Below are 7,555 nucleotides of genomic sequence, written 5' to 3'. Positions count from 1 at the left end.
CTGGCCCAGCAGCCCAACCTCCTTTATAGCCTTATTAAATTCCCCGGACCAGGCGGGCATTGTGGCTCAGCAGTTAAGCTAACCACCTGCAACACCAGCATTCCATATCTGAGTGCTGGGCAAGTCCCGCCTGTTCTGTTTTTCATTCAGTCCCATGCTAATGAGCCTAGGAAAGCAGTGGGCCCCTGTCACCCACATGGGAGACCAGGATGGAGCACCTGGCTCCTGACTCCTGGCTTCAGCCTGGCCCAGCCCCAGCCACTGCAGCCGCTTGAGGAGTGAACCAATGAGTGGAAGATATTTCTCTCTTCCTCTCACTCTCTGTCTCTCACTCTGCGTTTCAACTAACTAAATCCATAAATCTTTAAAAACAAACCAACCAACCCCAGACCTTCCTCACTAAGCAGGAGTAGTTTTTGAGACTCAAAAGTCTGCTATTGTCCTCCTTGGTCAATAGATTAAAATGTCGCTTTGCTTTAACCTCAGATCTTGTCCTTGTTATTTTTATTCAGCGTGGGGCACAGGGACTGATTGAGCTTTCAGTTACTGGTGCTTTTTCCTAGCAATCCCTTATGTATTGTCTTTGCAAGATTCTAGAATCTTTCTGCAAACGCTCACCTCTCAAGCTCAAGTTTACAGTTTTTACGACAGGAAAACAGGGTAAAAAGAAGGAGTAAATAAATACCTCTCATCTGCAGCCTTGCCGCATCTGGTCAGCAATGTGGTCTGCTCTTATATGGCACAAAACCTTTACAAAATAAATCTCAAAGACAATTTACTAAACAGTTGGCCACTGGGTAAGTTGGCGGGGAAGAAAAATACTAAGAAAAGAATAAGGAAGTGTTTCAGGAAATATTTCACGAGCCTGGTGGATGGAAAAAGTGGTGCAACGAAGGCCACAGTAAACTGAATTACATTGAGTTAAAGGGTAGCAGATAGTTTACTTTTCTAATTATTGTTTTAAATTATGCTTTTAAATGTATTTTTTAAGTTTTTTAAGTTTTTGGGGATTGAGAACAATAATATTCAAAGGTCATGAAAAAGTGGTGTGGGACATGCAGGTTGTGATGTACAAGCTGGAGGGCTAGGTCATTTCCTTTAATGACAGGGCACTGCTGCTGAGGAACGCATTAAAGTTAACATGCAGACCTGAACCGAAATGTGGCACAAACATGACAACTTCCAGGCATGCCTTTAAGAACCTCCCTTAGGATGGCCCTGCAATCTCTAGACTTCAGTGTAGGGAGGATTATAATTCTTTGGAAGAATAAAAGGTTCAGGGCTGGCACCATGGTGCAGTTGTAAAGCCACTATCTGCAGCACTGGCATCCTGTATGGACATCGGTTTGAGTCCCGGCTGCTCCACTTGCCATCCAGCTCCCTGCTAATGCACCTGGGAAAGCAATAGAAGATGGCCCAAGTCCTTGGGCCCCTGCACACTCGTGGGAGACCTGGAAGAAGCTCCTGGCTTCAGCCTGGCCTACCCCCAAAGCTGTTGAGGCCATCTGGGGAGTGAACTAGCAGATGGAAGATCTCTGCCTTTCCTGCCCTCTCTGTCACTCTCTCTCTGTAACCCTGCCTTTCAAATAAATAAATATTTTTTTTAAAAAAGGAAGAGTAAAAATTCACATGTTTGAAATTTCACAGAAGAATTTTAAGGCCAAAACATAGTGGCTTCATTTCTCTTCACTGCCAGGGACCAATCTGATGCTTTACTCAAAGCCACATTAAGTTTCCTGTTCAAATCCCAGCCCACCTATGTAACCTTTTGCATTGAGGTTCTTCCTGTTGATGACAGCTTGAGGGTCAGTTTGACTCCTGGTTGAAGGGTCTGCTCAGTCCAGTAGGCTTATCAGAGAAAGTTCAACAATCCAGCTTGTATTTAGCTGCAATGCCAAAATGGATGGTGTCACTGCCAACTGTCCACGCAACATTCATTGACGTGTCTGTCTTCTCATTGACCTTCTGGTAGACAGAACCTCCAAATTCAGTGCCATAGGTTACATGAGTATACAGCTGGTAGTCTTGTAACCCAGGCCAAAATTATTCTGTGACGGTTTGGATTGAGCTCTTTCAAAACTTATCTGATAGTCTGCAAGCCAACCTTCAAAAGCCAGCACAGGCCAGCCATAGGTGGTTACTCCAGAAAAAATCTGTATCAACATTACTTCCAAGACTAAAACAATCCCATTTATAGGAAGCCTTCAATTTCCCAGTCTTCTTTTATGTGTTCAGTACATATATGGTATCAAGAGTTAGTTTCACAAGACTAGTGTCTGCTAATACTAACTGATAGAATTAAAAAGGAGAGAACAATCCATCATGAGAAGCAGGATACACAGCAGACTCATAGAATGGCAGATGTTCTACAGCACTCTGGCCTCAGAATCAGCCCTAAAGGCATTTGGATCTGGCTAAAAAGCCCATGAGAGTATTTCAGGCATGGAAAGCCAAAACACTGTGGCAAAAAAAAAAAAAAAAAAAAAAAAAAAAAAAAAAAAAAAAAAAAAAACACAACAACAACAACAACAAAAACACCTAAATGAAAGATCTCTGTGAGTGAGATCCCAGCGGAGAGAATGGGCCATCAAAGAAGGAAGTACCTTTCTCTGAAGGGAGGAGAGAACTTCCACTTTGACTATGACCTTGTCTAAATAAGATCCCAGTCAGCATTTGATGCTCTTTTCCTTTTTTTTTTTAAACCACTTCACTGCTTTGAATATGAGCTCCCTTTCCACCCTGTGAACTCTCATAGTTTGTTGGTTAGAAAATGTCAGGTTCCCTTTATAACTTATTTTTTGGCACCTCTCTAATAACAAATCTATGATGTGTATGGTTGAGTAGATGGTATTTATTTGAGGAATCTGGGATTCTATCAATAGTCCCTATTTTCTTCATTTTTCTTTCTTTTTATGGTAGCCTTCAGTTATGATTTAGGAAAAGCTTTATCTTCATTTGGAGTTGATTATATTAAATTGGCTGCTGCTGAACTCTAATTTTCCCTGACAAGCTTTTCTATCAACTAGATCAAGACCAGCTGAAAGGTTCTTTAAAGAGTTAGCGTCCTCTCTTTAATTACATTTGTTTTTATAATTTGAAAGGTTGTGTGTGTGTGTTCTGCATGTAATCCTTTTCATATAAACTGGCAAATAACATTCCTATCTCTGTGTTGCACCACTGTCATTAAGTGAGCATTAATTATGGCATTAAGTGAACATCAGCATAAAACATGTTGTGTTTTCCATGTAGTATGTTAAGCCTTGTTCAAAGAAAGCACAGTTGTATTAATTTAAAAATGAGAAGTAGCCATTTGGCCTAGCAGTTAAGATGCCCACATCCCATATTATAGTGCCTGGGTTTGATACGTGGCTTCTGACTCCAGCTCTCTGCTCATGTAGATCCTGACAGGCAGCAGTGATCGCTCAAGAGATTGGGTTCCTGTTACCAACGTGAGAGACGAAGACCAAGTTCTTGGTTCCCAGCTGTTGTGGGCATTTGGAGAATGAATCAGTGGATGAGAGCTCTATCTGATCCTTTCTCTCAAATAAATAAAATAAAAATTTTTAAGTAAAAAATGAAGCTCTACAGCACACCCATGTTCAAAGTAGCTTTTTTAACAATAGCTAAAAGGTAGAAGTAATGCAAGTGTGCATCAATGGATGAATGGATAAGCAAATTAGATTTACACATACAATGGAATATTACTCAGCCTATAACAGGAAAGAAATCCTGATATATGCAATGACATGGATGAACTTTGAAGGCATTGTGCTAAGTGAAATAAGGAAGTAACAAAAGTACAAATACTGTATGATTCAACTTATATGAGGTACCTAGAGTAGTCAGATTCATAGAGACAGAATGTAGTATGGTGGGTGTCAGGGGCTAGAAGGTAGGAGAAATGGGGGTTGGTATATAAAAGGTACAGAGCTTCAGTTTTAGAAGATGAGAAAATTTCTGGAGGTGGACTTGGTAGTGGTTGCATTACGGGAATGTAGTTGATGCCATGGAACTATACACTGAAAAATGCTTAAAGTTCCAGTTGGCATTTGGTTGTAGCAGTTAGGCCATCATTTGGGATGCCCATAGCCTGTAAAGGAGTGCCTAGGTTTGAGGGCTGGCCCCACTCCTGATTCCACCCTGGGAGGGAGCAGGTGATGTTTCAGAAGTTGGGTCCCTGCCACCTGTGTAGGAGACCAGATTGAGTTCCTAGCTCCTGGCTTCAACCTAGCCCAGGCCTGGCTGTTGTAGGCACTGAGGATTAAACCAGCAGATTGGTGAATACTCTTTGTGCCTTTCAAATGAATAAAAGTTTTTTGAAGCTTAAAATGTTACATTTTATGCCATATTTATTTTACTATGCACACAAATATACAATACAGAAGCTATTGAAATGAATTATATTTCTTTTTCTGAAATGTCAAATATACACATTCAAAAGCAATTTTTTAAAGATTGATTTATTTGAATAATAAGTACAGAGAGAGAGGGAGAGACAGATAGTGAAAACTTCTGTCCACTAATTCACAGCCTAAACAGCTAAGGCTGAGCCAGGGTGAAGCCAGGAGCTTCATCCAGGTCTTCCATGTGGGTGTCAGGGGGCCAAACACTCATTTGGGGCATGTCCACTGCTTTCCACAGACCATTAGCAGTGAGATAGATTGGAAGTGGAGCAGCCACAACACAAACAGGAGCCCATATGTGATGCTGTTTTTGCAGGTGGAGGCTTTTTCCATTACATCACAACACCAGTCCCCAGAAACAAATTGAAGGGGATGGGCATTTGGCCTAGAAATCAAGACGATGGTTAGGATGCCTGCATCTCATATTGGAGTGTTTGGGTTCAATCTTCAGCTCTGACTCCTGATCCAGCTTCTTAGAGTATGGATCCTGGGAGGCTCTGGGTGATGGCTCAGGTAATTGGATCACTGCTATTCACATGGGAGGACTGGACTGAGTACTTGGTTCTCAGCTGGTGCCACCCCGGACTCTATCCTGAGGGTTTTGGGCATTTGGAGAAAGCTAGTGGATGGGAAGTACAATTTTCTCTCATGGTGCTCTCTCTCTCTCTCTCTCTCTCTCTCTCTCTGCCTCTCTCTCTCTCTCTTTTTCTCTCTGTCTGCCTTTTGAATTAAAAACAAATTGAAGGAAGAACTTTTTGTGATTAGAAAGTAGCATGCTTGGAGAAGTGACAAAATGTGGAAATACAGGTGATTTAATATATAATACAAAGAACAGCAGTATCAGAATACAGTATATATGTACATTCAATTTTTAAAGGAGTTGTCATTTAATTTAATTTAAATAGCTATTGGACTGTCATCCAATTAATAGTACTCCATAACAAGTGACTAACATATTTTCTTGCAACTATGTTTATTGCATTACCCATATGTACTTCAGAATTATCAGGTCTCAACAGAAGGAGTAATTCTACTTGGCTGGATTTAGGATGTATTAGATCTTCTTACCTAAAAAAAAGCAATGATCAAAATACTAGTAAACTATTTATAGATTTAGAGTGTTTTTTCTTTGAGTGAATGTTCAACAGGAGTAATAGAATAAATGTTCTTGGCTTTTGTAAACAATAATAGCAAAATAATGAAAAACCCATGGTATGGTTATAAACATCACAATTTAAAGAAATTTTCATAGTTCCCCTAGTTTGTTGGATTTCTAAATGGTCTTTTTCTATTTCTGATGTGAAAATATTCTGTTCTCTGTGCAAACAGCAACTATTCAATAAATTCCTGTTACACCATTATTTTATTCAGGAGCTTATTAGATAGTCAAGATGTTCATGGCATTGTCTTACTGCCTGTAACTGTGGATCCCAGTGCCAGTGGCAGCTGGGAAAGTTTAGAATAGAGGGGCTGGTGCTGTGACGTAGCAGGTAAAGCTGCTGCCTGCAGTTACGGCATCCCATATGGGTGCCGCTTCATGTCCTGGCTGCTCCACTTCCCATCCAGCTCTCTGCTATGGCCTGGGAAAGCAGTAGAAGATGGCCCAAGTCCTTGGGCCCCTGCATCTGCGTGGGAGACCTGGAAGAAGCTCCTGGCTCCTGCCTTTGGATCGGTGCAGCTCTGGCTGTTGTGGCCATCTGGCAAGTGAACCAGCGGATAGAATACCTCTCTCTCCCTCTCCCTCCCTCTCCCTCTCTCTCACTCCCTCTCCCTCTCTCTCACTCCCTTTCTCTTCCTCTCCCTCTCTCTCTCCCTTTCCATCTCCTTCTCCTCTCTCTGTGTAAATCTGACCTTCAAATAAAACGTGAATCTTTAAAAAAGAAAGTTTAGAATAGGAAAATAACTCATTTGGAATCTCAGACACTTAGGATGCTAGATTATTGGATGAGAATTCCAGAGGAGGGTTCTAAGTATGTATTTTAGTCTATAGAATTGGAATCCATGCTTCAACAAGCTACATATCTACAAACACCTAACAAGTGTTCAGAGAATTGAAAATGCCAGGAGTTATTCTGTTCTACCTTCTTTCCTGTATTTTTCCTTAGAATTTTTCTCTTTCACCTTTCCTAGATGTGAGACACTGAGGTAACCGATATAAGCAAAACATGGATAAAGTCTTTAGCCACTATTTGAATAGGATGGTGCACAAGATGAAATTTAGTCATTAGGCAAACCTAGAAAAACATTGATTCTCATAAAAAATAAAAATTGTAACAGTGAGGTAAAAAATTGTCATTTATGAAGGACTTTTCACAATGAGGGGCTGGTTAGGATATGAGAAATGGGTGCTTTAGACATTGCTGTTACATTGGGCAATATCTATATCAAGAACAATGAAACATTAATCTTTAAGCAAGCAATTCTATCTTAGGGGACCCAATCTAAGAAAATACGTGGGAGGGGCCGGCATTGTGGTACAGAAGGTTAAGCCTCCTATGGCAACGGCATCCCATATGGGTGCTGGGTCATATCCTGGCTGCTTCTCTCCTGATCCAGCTCTCTGCTTATGACCTGGGAAAGCAGTGGAAGATGTCCCAAGTGCTTGTCCCTTGAACCCACATGAGAGACCCCAAAGAAGCTCCTGGCTTCAGATTGGCTCAGCCCTGGTCATTGTGACCATTTGAGGAGTGAACCAGCAGATGGAAGACCTTTCTCCCTGTCTCTCCCTCTCCCTCTAACTCTGCCTCTCAAATAAATAAAGCTTAAAAAAGGTGGAAATGTAAATAATAAAAATAAAAAATGATAATGGAAGTTTTATTAACATGGTGGGATTATAGATGATTTTTGTCATTTAAACTTATGGAAACTGTGATTTTTGTTGAATTTAGAATTTCTATTTTTAAATTTTTGATTAACTTTTAACACTTACACATTTTATAGCATTCAGTACAATTTTCCTTTTTTCTAAAGATGTATTTATTTAAAAAGCATAAATACAGAAAGGGAGGGAAATAGAGATCTCCCATCTGGTGTTCCATTCCTCAAAACAGCAGGGGCTGGGCCAGGCTGGAGCCAGGAGCTTCTTCCAGGTCTCCCACGTGGGTGGCAGAGGCCCAAGCACTTGGGCCATCTTCTGCTGCTTTCCCAGATGC

At 40.9% G+C, this 7,555-nt stretch overlaps 1 pseudogene; it reads right to left on the bottom strand.

Moving 5' to 3' along the window:
* Positions 1-1,613: 1,613 nt before the first annotated feature.
* On the bottom strand, positions 1,614-5,012 carry LOC103349368 (non-selective voltage-gated ion channel VDAC3 pseudogene; annotated as a pseudogene).
* Between the last annotated feature and the right edge of the window lie 2,543 nt (positions 5,013-7,555).

The sequence above is a fragment of the Oryctolagus cuniculus genome, chromosome 10 (genome assembly GCF_051225735.1).
Source record: "Oryctolagus cuniculus isolate XC-2025 breed Fujian yellow rabbit chromosome 10, ASM5122573v1, whole genome shotgun sequence".
In the NCBI taxonomy this organism is placed as follows: domain Eukaryota; kingdom Metazoa; phylum Chordata; class Mammalia; order Lagomorpha; family Leporidae; genus Oryctolagus; species Oryctolagus cuniculus.
Note: the sequence above shows the minus strand (reverse complement) of the source record. Positions and strands in the feature narration are given on the sequence as shown.